General features: G+C 52.2%; 1 long non-coding RNA gene across 1 annotated transcript; it reads right to left on the reverse strand.

The window, feature by feature from the left end:
* Positions 1 to 4535: 4535 nt before the first annotated feature.
* Positions 4536 to 14610, reverse strand: LOC142076671 (uncharacterized). The gene is made up of 3 exons (XR_012671260.1): positions 14344 to 14610; positions 14110 to 14225; positions 4536 to 6340 (listed from the first exon to the last, which is right to left on the reverse strand). It is a non-coding gene; the product is annotated as an uncharacterized LOC142076671 (long non-coding RNA).
* Positions 14611 to 16415: the final 1805 nt, after the last annotated feature.

A 16415-nucleotide genomic window follows, 5' to 3' on the forward strand; every position in this document is an offset into this window, starting at 1 on the left:
GAACAAAACCAGGCTTCCGTAGAACAGAACCAGGCTTCCGTAGAACAGAACCAGGCTTCCGTGGAACAGAACCAGGGCCCGCAGAAGAAAAGCAGGGCCCGTGGGAGAAAAGCAGGGCCCCAGGAACAGAACCAGGCTTCCGTGGAACAGAACCAGGCTTCCGTGGAACAGAACCAGGCTTCCGCGGGAGACAACCGGAGCCTGCAGGAGAAAACCAGAGCCCGCGGGAGAAAAAACAGAGCCCGCGGGAGAAAAAACAGAGCCCGCGGGAGAAAAAACAGAGCCCGCGGGAGAAAAAACAGAGCCCGCGGGAGAAAAAACAGAGCCCGAGGAACAAAACCAGGGCCCCAGGAACAAAACCAGGGCCCGCGGGAGAAAAACAGGGACCGCGGGAGAAAAACCAGAGCCCGCAGGAAAAAAACAGAGCCCGCGGGAACAAAAAGATTTGACGTGCTTGACCTTGACGGCACATTTGTGCAAGACAGGGTCAAGGAATGGGGCATCCTCGGGGTCGCTGAGCCATGGCTGTGCTGGGGACACGCCAAAAACATGCCTCAGCACCAGAAAAACACACTTCCAACACACAAAAACACACCTCAATGCGCTTAAAACACACATTTCTGCATCTCAATGCACTTGAAGTATGTCTTTACAGGCCAAAACATGCCTTGATATGCTTAAAATGTGTCTACACATTAAAAACATGCCTTGACACACTTACAACATGCCTTCACTTGTTAAAACATGAATCAATGCACTTAAAACATGCCTTTACATACTTAAGACATGTTTACATGCTAAAACATGCCTCGGTGCACTGTAAAAATGCTTTTACATGCTGAAACACGCCTCAATGTGCCTAAAACACGTTTACAAACTAAAAACATAGCCTGACATGCTTAAAATAGGCCTTTACATGTTAAATACATGCCTTGATGCACTTAAAACATGCCTTTACATGCTAAAGCATGCCTCCACATGCTAAAAACATGCATTTACATGCTAAAAGCATGCTTTGATGGTTTAAAACATCTTTACATGCTAAAACATGCTTCAATGAGCTTAAAACACCTTTTCAAGCTAAAAACATGCCTCTGCACAAAAACATGCCTTGACATGCAAAAATGTGCTTTGACATAATTAAAACACGACTCTGACACACTAAAAACACGCCTTGACATGGTAAACGTATGCCCCAACATGATAAAACCAGCCTCAAAACACCCTAACATCCAGAAAACGTGCCTCAACACCAAAACCACAGCCCAACATGCTATAATCACACCTTGACACACTAATAACACACCAGTAGGCACCATGTTGTGACATGGGGATATTGCAGGGTGACCTGGGGGCCCTGGACCAGGATTTGGGGCATTTTAGGGTAATTCGGGGGGGGGCTTAGGGGTCCCAAGGCAAATTAGAGCCATTTTGGGACAATTCAGGAGGGGATTTGGGGTCCCCAGAGCAGAATTTGGAGATATGTGGGGCAAATCTGGTGGGATTTGGAGTCCCTGGGCTGCAATTAGGGACAATTCTGGAGGGATATGGGGTCCCAAGGCAGAATTTGGGGCATTTAGGGGCAATTCTAGGGGGATTTGGGGTCCCCAGCACAGTATTTGGGGCATTTTGGGAATATTCTGGGATGATTTGGGGACCCTAGCACAGAATTTGGGGCATTCTGGGGCAATTCTGGCAGGATTTGGGGTCCCTGGAACAGATATTGGGGCATTTAGGGCCTCGGGGACGCACTTAGGAGCATTTTAGGGCCATTCGGGGGGGATTTGGGGGCCCCAGACTTGAATTTGGGGCTTTTGAGGGGCAATTTTGGAGGAATTTGAGGTATTTGGGGGCAATTCTGGGGGGAATTGATATCCCCAGGGCAAATTAGGGGCATTTGGGGGCAATTCTGGGGGGCTTTGGAGTCCCTAGGACACATTTTGGGGTTCTTCTGATGGGATTTGGCTTCCCTGGGCTGCAATTAGGAGCAATTCTGGGGAGATTTAGGGCCCCTGGAACAGAATCTGGGGCATTTTGGAGGAATTTGAGGTGATTCTGGAGAATCTGGGGCATTGTGGGGCCGTTCCAAGGGAATTTGGGGTCCCCAGGGCAAGTTATGCGCATCTGGGGGCAATTCTGGGGGGATTTAGGGCACCTGGAGTCAATTTTGGAATATTTCAGGGCAATCCTGGGAGGATTTGGGGTCCATGCATCAGAATTTTGGGCATTTTGGGGCAATTCTGGGGGGAATTGGTGTTCCCAGAGCAAATTAGGGACATTTGTGGGCAATCGTGGGGGGATTTGGGTACCCCAGCACAGAATTTGGGGCATTTTGGGGCAATTCTGGGGGGATTTGGGATCTGCAGAGCAAATCTAGGGCCATTTTGTGGCAATTCTGAATGGATTTGGAGTCCCCAGTCCAGAATTTGGGGCATTTGGGGGCTATTCCAAGGGATTTAGGACCTAGGAGGGGACCCAAGCATCCAGCTCCCCACTCACACCAACCCAACACCTCCCTGGATGCCTGGGTCCCACCTTGGCCACCCGTCCTTGCTCCAGCACCAGCTCCTGGGTCTTGATGTTCTTGTGTTCCTGCTCCTTCTCCTGTCATTTCTTGTGCCAGTAACAGATGTCCAGCGTGGGGCCCTTCTCTGGGGGAGAAGGGGGTCACAGGGAGACCCAGGCATCTGGGAGAAACCCCTGCCCCCACCCTGTCACCCCTCTGGTTCTGGGATCCCCCTCACCAAGGAGTCCGGGCATCCGGGCACACACCCCCAGAAAGAGACCCAGGCGTCCGGGACCCCTATTTCTCCCCCCTCAATCTCAACCAGAGCCCCAACAACCCCCTAAAAGGGGACCCAGGCTCCCAGGCCCCCCGGTCCCCCAAGAAGGGATCCCAACACCCACCCCTCCCCGCCAAAAGGGGACCCAGGCATCCCCATAGAAGCCACTCAGGTATCCCAGACCCCCTATTTCTCCTTCTCAAGATCAACCCAGGCCCCTCAAAACCCCTCCCCAAGAGGGACCCAGGCATCTGGGACCCCCCAAAAAGGGACCCAGGTGTCCAGGGACCCCCCCAAAAAAGGGACCCCAGCACCTAGGCTCACCCCGGCCCCGCAGGCAGTACCACTCCCGAATGGCCTTGGCCGTCTTCTCAGTGATGTTGACGCAGTTGCCTTGGAACCACTCGTTGCAGTTGTTGCACCCGCTGCGGGGGAGGGGAGCACCTCAGCCAAGGGACCCAGACGCCCGGGACCCCCCCACCCTCCCACATAAGGGACCCAGGTGTCTAAAGAAGCCCCATAAAGAGGAACCCAGTAATCCAGGGGGGACCCAGGCATCGAGGACTCCTCCACCCTAACGGACCCAGGCATCCGGGAGCCCCCCACCCTCCCCCATAAGGGACCCAGGCATCCAGTAGAGGCCCCAGGAGTCTGGGGAAGGGACCCAGGCATCCGGGGAAGCCCCATAAGGAGGAACCCAGGAATCAGGGGGACCCAGGCATCTGGGGAGGGGACCCAGGCACCCGAGGCTCACCTGCACTTCCCGCAGGTGTATGCACTCTTCTGTGATGTCCAGACCAGGTCCTCTAGTCTGGTGTACTGTGTAATGGGCCGTATAACGTGGGACTGAAACCAAGAACTTCTGACAGACTAGCACAGACTTTTGAAAAATGTATCTAACCTTGATCCAGCCAGGATACACAGATTTCATTTCACTTCCATGGTTCACTTTATCAACAAGGGCCAAATTTAAATAAAATGCAGAAGTCACAAGAATTCAGTCCTCAGGCAGTGAAAAGAAATCTGAGAAACTGTTCAGGAAACTATTCTCTTGAAACAAATGCATTTTTCATGAAGCAAAATGAGAAAATAGTATTTGCTGTTGGGAACTTTGAACTGTCTTTGCCCTTATCCTCAGAATATTCAAAGAAGCAGATGCATTCACCCAACAGCATCATCAATTTCGGGCACTGGAATAAAAACGCTGTAGAACATTTCTAAAGGGACTCAATGTTTTTTCTCTCTTGGAAGAGCTCAGCTCTGCAGCATAAGCAAACATTTTCATTTCAGGTCACTGTATCTGACTTACTCTTCTTCATATCTTAGGCATTGTAGGAAGCAATAATCATCACGAACAGTGCCTACCCACACTCAAATTATTAATTGCAATCATAGATTAATTTTCCTATATTGCTTCAAATAAAGTGTGAATACATTTCACATTAATCTATGTCTGAAAAATAGCTCATGAATAATTCATTCAATGATAATTCCTCCAATCAATCAGAGAGTGATTTAAATACATTTTATTAGTGTTGGACTAACTGTTCATTATTGCTTCACTGAATTGCATGTGAGAAAATGTCAAAATTGTTCCAAACTCTTCTGTTACTAGCAACTAAAATTATTCTTGCACCAGAATTTCCTACTCAAGGAAAAAAAAATCAGACTGGCTGCATAAAAATTCCCTACCGCTATCCAAATACACACACACACACACACATATATATAAAAAAATAAATAAATACCTATCTCTGAGGAAGAATAGGAGGTCTGTCCCACTTAGAGATGCAAACTCAGTGAGAGAAAGAAGCATCCCAAATCTAATCTCATCCAAACAAACCCCAAGCTTTTGTACGCACATCTTCTGGCTGTGGTTTTGAAAGTTTACCCCTTGGAGCATACCTGGCAGCAGGTGAAAGTGGTAAGTGCTCCAAATCCCTTTCATGTAATCGCAACTGTGACCTCCCTGCCGCTGTCCTCTAGGAAAGAGTCTGAGACATGCCACGTGAGGAAAGTTGAAACCAATTGATTATTCATTTGTGTTATAATCATCCCCTCCTGGATTAAATAAGAGGCTTCCATTGCATAGCAGATTTCCACTTCACTAAATCCTGGGGTTTACTTTGCTTTTTCAGATTCATTTTTATCCTTCTTCCCCCCTCTTGCGCAAGCCTCACTGTCTTCCTTTTCAACTGCAATTATCACTTTTCAATACTAATACTTTCCCAAGCAGCCTAGATTTTCACCCCTTTGTACTGAACCAGATTCCTCAACATTTGATCCAGTAAGTGGCTTATTTTACCCTCTAATCTCTCATTTGCCACCTCTGCACACAACCTGGATCTTTCCCTACCTAAACAAGCCATTTTCCACACTCTCATTACCTCTTCCTTTGTACTTCTCACCTTCCTTCCCTAGTGCATAGGATTACCAATTCCGTTTCTCTCCAATAAACCTTGTTCTTTTCTTGGTTTACCTCTAATCTTATTTTCTCAAAATATATTTCAAGTCTTTTTTTTCCTATTTAATTCATGTTTAATGCTCAGGCTTTAGATGAGTTCTTTGAGCTGTTGCTTTATATAGTGTAACAAAGAAAATCAGTGATAATGAAAAAGCGTACCGAAATACACAAAACAGAAGTATAAAAGATTTGTTCCAATCTTTGCATGCACACATATAGTGTAGTTAAGCTATACTATCTCCCTACTGAGCTCTGATGAACCTCCATCTGTAGCGGTACACAAAATAGAAAAAGGCTTCCTTCCTTCTGGCCTTACAGAGAGAGGGAGGGAAGTTCTTAATGCCTCACGTTGAGTTAAAATTACCAGCTATTCGTAAGGTTAGAACCATTTTTATTTCGCAAATAAAGCGAAATTAGACCGCTTTGGATTAGACAGCCAGCATCACCAGACACAGACAGCCTGAATCCTACCACAGCCAAGTTTATTAAACTCCAAAGACAACTTGATGTGTTCCTTTAGACTTCACTGATTTTTCCCCCGTGCACAGCCCCCCCACAGTACCACCTCTCGGCCCCTCCGGGGCTCTGCAGCCCCCCCCAGGCCAAACTCCCCAGATGCTCACAGCCCCTCCCCAGCCTGGAGCCCCCCCAGTCCCCTTCCCCGGGGCCTGCAAGTCCCCCCCCGCCTGCCCCACTCCTCGGCCCCCCATGCCCATGGCCCCTCAGACTCACTACCACCACCACCACGATGATTGATGATGAGGATGAGGATGAGGATGCCGATGCCGCCGCCGCTGCTGCCTGGCTGCAGACCCTGCCGCGAGCCCCGTTGAAATAGCCTCTGCAGCCAATCAGCACACGGCTCCACCAGGCTGCCCACGCGGGGCACACGGGGAGTTGTAGTCCCCGCCCCAGAAGCACACATGCACGGTGTTTCATGCAGCGCGGGTGGCTGTGCAGGGACCTCTGTGCCATGGTGGTGATTGTGCAGGACCCTCGTGCGACAGTGGTGGTTGTGCAGGACCCTCGTGCAATGATGGTGGTTGTGCAGGACCCTCATGCAATGGCGGTGGTTATTTTTCTCAGCAGTAGCCTTGGGTTCAGGAGCAAAACAGCTGGTGTCTGATACCGCCACAGTGTACCGCCTCAAGGCCACCTCCAGTTCCTACGTGGCTCCCACAATGTGCGTGGACCCCCCCTGCAACAGGTGCAGATGTGCAAGGACCCCCGTGCAATGGGGACTGGGATTGTTATAAAGAAGTCTGATTCACTGTGTTCTTCTCTCTGCAGAGCCTCGTTCCGCAGGAGCAGCTCTGCGCCAGCAGCTGAAGGAGCTGGAGCCTCAGGCTGCAGGAGCTGACCCAGCCTGAACGTTCTGATAAATCTAACGCTGCAAACACAGAACTCACTGAATCCAGCAGATGGGAGCGGGACAAAGAAGAGAAGGACCAAGGAAACAATTCCTGGAATCACAGAAGGGTTTGGGTGGGAAGGGACCTCTAAAGCTCATCTAGTCCAACCCCTAGCCGTAAGTAGGGACACACTCACCTGAACCAGGTTGCTCAGAGCCCCATCCAGCCTGACCTTGAACGTGTCCAGGGATGGGGCATCCACCACCTCTCTGGGCAACCTGCGCCAGTATCTCACCGCCCTCACCGTAAAACATTTCTTCCTAATACCTAGTCTGAATGCCGCTGGCAGGCAGGCACAAGCTGACCCTCGATGGCAGAGAGAAAGATAAAGGAGCACTGTGTAGCAAAGAAAGACGGGAGGCTCTGACGGAACAAGAAAGATGGAAAGGGAGATAAAGTGCTACAAGGTGCTGTGGAAAACAAGGAAGGTCTCAGGAGGCATCGTGACTGTGAGAAGCGGGGTGTTGAGGGGGGCTGACGGATAGGCTTGGGGATGACAAGAAGGAACTCGGGTGATCATCTGAGCAGAATACAGATGGTCTAGGGTGGCCGGGGACTGAACACAGGAATCCTAGATAGTGTAGAGGAACCAATGAGTGCTCTACGGCTCAAAGTGCTACAAGATGGATGTGGAGCACAAAGGAGGTCTCAAGAGGCATCATAACCAGGAGAAAAAATGTCACGAGGCAGCCAGAGAGACAGAAAAAGGATTGGGGACATGCTGATTAAATCCAGAGGGAATGTGAACCGAGTAAACGTCATCAGAGGGCCAGAGAACAAAAGAGGCACAGCTAGAGGGAAGAGTGGACCCAAATGACTGGGCTGGGTCACAGATATGGACTCAAGAAGTCTTCTGAGGGAACAAGAGGGGTGCAAGGTCCACTACAAAGCTAAAAGTATACTAAGGGCAACCTCAAAGGCATCAATAGGCATCATGACACCATTAGAAGGGTCCTGATTGGGCCAGAGAGACCAAAGGCGGCTCAGGAACACAAGGAGGAAGTCTGGAGGGGATTTGAACAGAGTACAGATGTCCTCAGGAGGCCGGGGACCAAATGGAGGCACCCTGGATGGCAGACAGGATGATAAGAACGCTCCAAGGCACAAACAAACTCGAGGACAAGGTTTGGAGGTAATAAGAGGGGATCAAAGGTGGCTACAGAGCTAAAACAGGGCTGTGGGACACAAAGAAGGCTTCAGGAGCCACAGTGACCGGGAGCGGAGGGGTCATGAAAGGCTCGGAGGGATAAGAGAGACTGAAAGGGAGGTAAAGCCCTACCAAAATGCTGTGAAGCGCAAGGAAGGTCTCAAGAGGCACCCTAGATGGCATAGAGAAGAAAGAGAATGCTCATTTTTGGGAACAGAGATCTTGGGCGTAATTGCGACAAAAATAGTCCAAAGGGGCCTTACGGAGCTAAAAGTGGAACATCTTGGACCTCGGGAGGCATCATGATGGTAGCAGAGGGTTCTGAGAAGGACAGACAAAAGAAAGCTCGAGGACATGATGAAGAAGTCCAGAGGGGACCTGAACAGACTACAGCTGTCCTCAGGGATCAGGGACTGAACAGAGGTATCCTAGCTAGCATAGAGGACAACCTGAGTGTTCTGGAGATGACAGATGGCATCAGGAAAGGTTCTCAGGGAGCAAGAAGGTTGCAAAGTGCGCTACAGAGCCAAAACACAGCTGTGGGGCACAAGGACAGTCTCAGGAGGCATGATGACGGGAAAAGGGTGCTGAGAGTGAAAGAGGGACAGAAGGTGCCTCTGGGACACAATGCAAAACTCAAGAAGGTGTTCCAGCAACGTACAGATGTCCTCAGGGGATGAGCGACTGAATGGAGACATCCTAGATAGCAGTGAATAAGGTGAGAGCGCTCTGGGGAACAGAGAAAGCCTGAGGAAGGGTTTTGTCTGAATAAGAGAGACACCAAGAGGGCTGCACAGCTCAAAGGGTGCCATGGGGCATGAGGACGGTCTTGGGAGGCGTCATGACAGGAACGAGAGGGCTCTGGGGGGCGAGGGGAACATGGATATAGAGACAAACAAAGGATTGCTGACACAGTGAGGTAGTCGGGAGGGGATCTGAACAGAGTACAGATGTCCTCAGGGGACTGGGGACCAAACGGAGGCATCCGACATGGCGGAGGGAAGGTAAGAGTGCTCTGGGACAAAATGAAAGCCTGAGGAAGAGTTGTCTCTGAATAAGAAAGATACAAAGCCTGCTGCAGAACTAAAGGTTGGTGCATGGAACACAAGGACGCTCACAGGAAGCATCGTGACAGCAATAGAGGGGTGCTGAGGTGGCCAGAGAGACAGAAGGCGGCTCGAGGGCACAAAGGTCTGAACAGAGTACAGATGTCGTGAGGGAGACGCTGACCCATGGAGGCAAGCGAGATGGAGGAGAGGACAAAAAGACTGCTCTGAGGAAGAGGGACGCCCCGAGGAGATGTTCTGACAAACCGAAAGGGGTACAAATTACGCTCCAGCGATAAAAGCGTGCCAAGGAGACCCTCTAAAGCCTTGGGATGAACTGAGAGAAGAGGAAAAAAATAAAAGGCATAAAAAGAAAATCTACAAAGTGACAGGCTACAGGACAGATAAGAACAAATTAAAAAATTAACACAGTTAACTTGATAAAAGTAGACATTAAATAAAAATTTTAAAAACAACAGAGTATACGACAGACAGGAAAGAATTAAAAAGTAGCAATAGACAACTTGATAAAAGTAGACATAGAAAGAAAATTTCAAAAGCGATGGGGTACAGAACAGACAGGAAAAAAATTAAAAATAGGGACAGAAAACTAGATAAAAGTACACATAGAAACAAAAATTCAAAATTGAAGGCATTAAGAGAGAAAAAAATTAGAAGATAGGAAAAACAAACTAAATAAATGGATACATGGAAAGCAAATTTCAAAAGCAACATGACAGTGAGAACAGACAAGGAAGAACTAAAAACAGGGACAGGAACCAGATAAAAGCAGACAGAGAAATAGTATCATAAAAGGAACAGGATTAAGAAATTAAAGGAAGAAATTAAAAAATAGGAAAAGCAAGCAAAATTTTAAAAAGAAAAAAAAATTGAAAAGCGACAATATACAGGACAGACAAAATGAATTAAAAATATAGACAGTGACCTGAACTGGATAAAAGTAAAAATAGAAAGAATGTAAAAGCAACAAGATACAGAACAAACAAACAATAAATAAAAAGTAGGGATAGACATCTTGATAAAAGTAGACATGGGAAGAATATTTACAAAGCGACAACAGGACAGAGGAAAAAGTACAAACAAGGACTAGATAAACAGAAACGTAGCAAGAAAAATTAAAAAGCAATACAATACAGGACAGACAAGAAAGAATTAAAAAATAAAATGAACCGCATAAAAGGAGACATAGAAAGAAAGCTTAAAAATCGACATCACTAAGGAAAGAGAAGAAAAAATTAAAAAATAAGGATAGAGTAAAAAAGACAGAAAAATAGAAAGTAAATTTCTAAAACAGCAGAGTACATGATAGAGGAAAAAAATAAAAAATAGAGATAGTGAGTTTGATAAGAGTAGACATAGAAAGAAATTTAATAAAATAATCAGGGTACAGAACAGAAGAAAAAAATGAAGAAATAAAGACAGTGAACTGCGTAAAAGTTTACACAGAAAGAAAGCTGAAATACTGGCATCATTAAAGGAAAGAGAAGAAAAATGAGAAAATAAGAATAGGGTGACACATAGAAAATTTAAAAAGCAGGACAAAGGGATAGAGAGAAAAAAAAATAGGGACAGGAAGAAAAGCAGAATAACCAAGAGAAGAAAAAAAAACAGAAAGGGAACTGCACAGAGATGGGCAGCAGGACAGAGAGATGGAGAAAGAAAAAACAGGAACGAGAACAGGGACAGAGGGATAGAGAGGCAAAGAGAGGGACAGGGACCAGGACAGTGGGATATAAATGGAGAGGGACGGGGAGCAGAACACAAGATTGCAGAGAAAGAGGTCCAGGGAAGTGGAAGGAATGACAGAGAGAAAAAGAAGGGGGCAGGGAGCAGATCAGAGAGCTGGAGGAAGAAAAGATGCTGCTGGGGAGCCGGACAGGATGACAGAGCCAAAAGAAATGAATAGGAAGCAGGGCAGCAGGATGCAGACAGCAAAAATAATTGTAGGCAACAGGACAGAGGGATTGACAGAGAACTAAGGGACAGGGAGCAGGACAGAGGAATGGAAGGAAAAAATATTGATGAGCAACAGGACAAAAGGATGCAGAGAAAAAGAAAGAGGGAAAAGGAAGGAGGGAGAGAGAGAGAGAGAAAGATGGGGATAGAGCATGGGACATGGAGAGACAAAAAGCAGGACAAGGAACAGCACAGAGGGACTCAGGGCAGGGTGGGGGGAACCAGATGCAGATAAAGACAAAGAGATGGAAAAGGAAAGAAAACAATGATGGGCTGCTGGACAGAGATGGAGGAAGAAAAACTAGGGCCAGAGGAGGGAAGAGAGAAAGGAAAAAAAGGACAGCTAGCTGGACAGGGGGATATAACTAGAAACAAGGAGACAGGCAGCGGGACAGAGGGATAAAGGCAGAATAACCAGGGAGAGGAAGCAGGACAGATGGACAGTGAGACCAAAAAAACGGGCAGGGAGCAGGACTGAAAGATGGAGAAAGAACTATTAGGGGCACAGGGGTAGAGAGAGGAAAATACAGGCTGGAGGAAGGACAGAGGGACAGAGAGAGAGTGACAGAACCCGGACAGAGAGTGGGAGAAAGAAAAACCCGTGACAAGCACCAGGCCAGAGGCGGGGGCAGGGGGAAAGCAGTACAGGAGGAAGGAGAGAGGGATACAGGAAACAAGCGAGGGACAGGGAGCAAGAAAATGGGATACAGAGAAAAAGAGAGGGATGGGGAGAAGGACACTGGAATAGAGAGGAAGCAAGAGCAACAGGGAGAATGACAGGGAGATGGAGCCAGAGGAAAAACAGGGACCAAAAGCAGGACAGAGAAATGGCAAAGGAAAATTAGGGATGGGGAGCAGGACAGAGGGGTGGAGAGACAACGAGGGACGCAAGGATAACAACAGAGAAAGAGGGAGGGAGAGAGGGAAGGAAGGATGAGGAGCAGCACAGCAGGATGGAGAAAGAAAGAGAGGGATGGGGAGCAGGGCAGAGAAATGGAGAAAGAAAATACAGTGATGGGGAGCAGGACAGGGGGCTAGAAAGAGAAAAATAAGACAAGAGAGAAGACCGAGGAGCAGAGAGAGAAAGAAAGGTCGAAAGAAAAGGTCAGAGAGGCAGCGAAATCAAGAAAAACAGGGACAAGGAGCCCTGCCAAGAGATGAAGCAAGAAAATGTAGGGTCGGTGAGCAGGACAGAGGGATAGAGAGACGGGGCGGGGGGAGGAGAGGAAGAACAAAGGAGCGACACAGATGGTGACAGGGCGCAGGACATACAAACAAAGAGAGAAAAAGGACAGGGAACAGGACAAAGGGATTGAGAAATAAAGAGAGGGTCAGATCTGTACAAAGAGAGCAAGAAGGGGGGAAAAAAACAGCAATGGGCTAGAGGACAGAGACAGAGGAAGAGAAAAAAGGGCCAGGGAGCAGGACAGAGGAGGAGAGAAAGGAAAAAGGGAGAGCTGGCTGAACGGGGAGGTATAGCAAGAAGCAACTGGACAGGCAGCAGGACAGAGAAATAAAGGCAGAAAAAACGGGGACACGAAGCAGGACAGAGGAAGAGTGAGAGGAAACAAGGGGCAGGGAGCAGGACAGAGGTGGAGAAAGAAGCATTGGAGCAGAAGGATAGAAAGAGAAAAAAGAAAGACAGCAAGAAGGATGGGGGATAGAGGGGAGAAAGAAGGACAAGGAGCAGGACACTGATTGTCAGAGAAAGACAGGGACAGGGAGCAAGACAAGGTGATACAGAGAGAGAAAAAAGGGACAGGGAGGCAGGACAAAGTGAAAGGCAGCCAAAAATAAGAGACAGGGAGCAGGACAGAGATGGAGGGCAAAAAGCCTACAATGGGCAGCAGGAGACAGGAAAGGAGAAGAAAAAAACTGCACTGGGCTGCAGGACAGAAATGGAGTGAGAAAAAACAGTGACAGGGAGCAGGATAGAGTGACAGAGAACAAAAAAAACAAAGAGGGAACAGGGCAGAGAAATGGGGGGAAAGGCAAGGAGAAGGACAAAGAAACGGGGGGGGGACAGGAAGCAGGACAGGGAGATGGAACAAGAAAGGAAAAAAGGATGGGGAGGCAGAACAAAGGGAAAGAGAAACAAGGACAGGGAGCAGGGCAAAGGGATGGAAGATGAAAAAATAGTGATGGGCTGCAGGATAGAGATGGAGGAATTAAAAAATACACACAGAGGGCATGACAGAATGACAGAGAGAGAAAAAAGGGACAGAGAGTAGAACAGCATTGGAGGAAAAAAACAACTATGATGGGCAGTGGGAGAGAGCTACAGAGAAAGAAAAAATACTGAGGAAGAGAGCAAGGAAAGAATGGAGAGCTAGCTGGACAGGAGGATACAGTAAGAAAGGATGGGAGAGGGCATGGGACAGAGAGAGAAAGACAGAAAAGATAGTGAGAGGAAGCAGGGCAGAGGGACAGCAAGAAAAAAAAGGGACAAGGATCTGCACAGAGATGGAGAAAAAAGCAGCAAAGACAGATGAGAAGAGACAGAAAGAGCAACGGGGAGCAGGGCAGAAAAAGAAAAATCAGGGCAGCAGCGTGATGAGGATGGAGGAAAAAATCTGGGATGGTCAACAGGACAGAGAGGAATATGAATATGGGTAGGGAGTGGGACAAAGGGATATAGCAAGAAACAACAGGACAGAAAGCAAGACAGAGCAACAGACAAGAATAATAACAAGAGAGAGAAAGACAGAGACCATGAGAAGCACAGGGGGTTAGAGAAAGAAAAAGAGGTATTAGGAGCCCTGCAGAGAGATGGAGAACAAAAAAAAAAAAAAGAGGCAGGGAGCAGCACAAAGGGTCAGAGAGAGTAAGAGACAAACAGGAAGAAGGACTGGGACAGTGAGATACACAATGAAAAAAAACAGTGATAGTAAGCAAGACAAAGGGATAGAGAAAGAGATGGAAAGAGAAAGAGAGAGAGGAAGGCAGGGACACGGCGCGGCATGTACAGGCGCGGAGAGGAAAAGAATGCAAGGGAACAGGCCAAAGAAATTGTTGGGGAAAAAAAGACAGATGCAGATCAAGACAAAGAGATGGAAAAGCAACGCAGTGATGCCTACAGGACAGAGACAGAGAATGAAAAAAAAAAAAAGGGAGAGGGAGCAGGACACAAAAATAGAGAGAAGAGGAGAGGTACAGGGGAAGAGACAAAAAAGGAAAAAAACCTCACAAGAGCATGTGAAAGAGAGGGGGCCAGGAGAGAGGCAGGGAGGGCCCAGGATGCACAAGAGGGGAGACAGGGCCTCGAGGGCCCGGGACTCACCCTCACCGCAGCTCTCGCTCTTGGTGCTGCCAGGAGACTTTGACAGTTCAGACGCTTCTTTCTCCTTCTCTCCTCCCTTCCTCTTCTGCAACTCTGGTCGCTTGGCTGTCCTCCACCTAAGAGAATATATGGGTGTCTCACAGCTCTTACGAGATAAGGCTTCCTAGACAAGTATCCTTGCTCACTCATGCAATGGCTCGTGGCCGTACCGCGCTGTTGGTGATGCATACAAACCCTGCGGTCCGTGTTGGCAGCCTGGCCTGCTGTGCACTACAAAGAAGGATCCTTCCTCAGCCGGAGAGGCAGGCTCTTTCTTGCCTGCAGCAGGAGACAGCTGCCAGCCAGATGGCCTTCGATTTCTTCTTCTTTACGTTTCTATGGCATCTCCAGCTTCAGCCGCGGCAGCTCCTGTCCACAGCCGGTAACACCGCTTTTCAAGGAGCAGCTGGAAGCCCGCAGGAAAACACACGAAACCGGCAACAAAACTAGACCACGTGCCGTGCCGCGGGGGCCGCGGCGGTAGGAAGGACTACACCTCGTCGCACACGGCTAAGAGCAGCCCGGCAGCCGAGTCCGCAAAAACTGCACCTGCCGGCACACACTGGCAAACACGGCGCAGCCCCTTCCGCGCGGCTCCCCGCGGCGCCGGCTCCGACCCGGCGCGGCCCCCTCCGCGCGGCTCCCCGCGGCGCCGGCTCCGACCCGGCGCGGCCCCCTCCGCGCGGCTCCCCGCGGCGCCGGCTCCGACCCGGCGCGGCCCCCTCCGCGCGGCTCCCCGCGGCGCCGGCTCCGACCCGGCGCGGCCCCCTCCGCGCGGCTCCCCGCGGCGCCGGCTCCGACCCGGCGCGGCCCCCTCCGCGCGGCTCCCCGCGGCGCCGGCTCCGACCCGGCGCGGCCCCCTCCGCGCGGCTCCCCGCGGCGCCGGCTCCGACCCGGCGCGGCCCCCTCCGCGCGGCTCCCCGCGGCGCCGGCTCCGACCCGGCGCGGCCCCCTCCGCGCGGCTCCCCGCGGCGCCGGCTCCGACCCGGCGCGGCCCCCTCCGCGCGGCTCCCCGCGGCGCCGGCTCCGACCCGGCGCGGCCCCCTCCGCGCGGCTCCCCGCGGCGCCGGCTCCGACCCGGCGCGGCCCCCTCCGCGCGGCTCCCCGCGGCGCCGGCTCCGACCCGGCGCGGCCCCCTCCGCGCGGCTCCCCGCGGCGCCGGCTCCGACCCGGCGCGGCCCCCTCCGCGCGGCTCCCCGCGGCGCCGGCTCCGACCCGGCGCGGCCCCCTCCGCGCGGCTCCCCGCGGCGCCGGCTCCGACCCGGCGCGGCCCCCTCCGCGCGGCTCCCCGCGGCGCCGGCTCCGACCCGGCGCGGCCCCCTCCGCGCGGCTCCCCGCGGCGCCGGCTCCGACCCGGCGCGGCCCCCTCCGCGCGGCTCCCCGCGGCGCCGGCTCCGACCCGGCGCGGCCCCCTCCGCGCGGCTCCCCGCGGCGCCGGCTCCGACCCGGCGCGGCCCCCTCCGCGCGGCTCCCCGCGGCGCCGGCTCCGACCCGGCGCGGCCCCCTCCGCGCGGCTCCCCGCGGCGCCGGCTCCGACCCGGCGCGGCCCCCTCCGCGCGGCTCCCCGCGGCGCCGGCTCCGACCCGGCGCGGCCCCCTCCGCGCGGCTCCCCGCGGCGCCGGCTCCGACCCGGCGCGGCCCCCTCCGCGCGGCCCCCCGCGGCGCCGGCTCCGACCCGGCGCGGCCCGTCCGCGGCGCCGGCTCCGACCCGGCGCGGCCCCCTCCGCGCGGCTCCCCTCCGCGCCGGCTCCGACCCGGCGCGGCCCCTCCGCGCGGCTCCCGGCGGCGCCGGCTCCGACCCGGCGCGGCCCCTCCGCGCGGCTCCCGGCGGCGCCCGCTCTGACCCGGCGCGGCCCCTCCGCCCGGCTCCCGGCGGCGCCCGCTCCGACCCGGCGCGGCCCCTCCGCCCGGCTCCCGGCAGCCCGCCGCTCACCTGTGCGGTGCCGACGCTGCAGTACCTGGCTTCGGCTACGAGACGACAGCAGCAGCGAGCACCCGCCGGACAGCGCTTGCCCAGGGGCGGCAGTGGCGCTGCAGTGCTGCACTTTGCATACGTCTGGCGACAGCGGTATTTCCTTACCGAGGAGCAGCAACGAGCGCGTGGGGAAACACCCCGCAGACACCGCAGCAGGGCATTGCTGTTACGGGTAGAGGCTAGCGTGCATCACAGGGACGCTACCACGCATGCGCGGCTCCAGAGCTTCACTACCGAATTTTGGTCGCTCGGTGGCAGCAGGGAGCGCAGCAAAGCGCGCCACTGCGCATGC

This window comes from Calonectris borealis, unplaced genomic scaffold (assembly GCF_964195595.1).
Source record: "Calonectris borealis unplaced genomic scaffold, bCalBor7.hap1.2 HAP1_SCAFFOLD_84, whole genome shotgun sequence".
Classification (NCBI taxonomy): domain Eukaryota; kingdom Metazoa; phylum Chordata; class Aves; order Procellariiformes; family Procellariidae; genus Calonectris; species Calonectris borealis.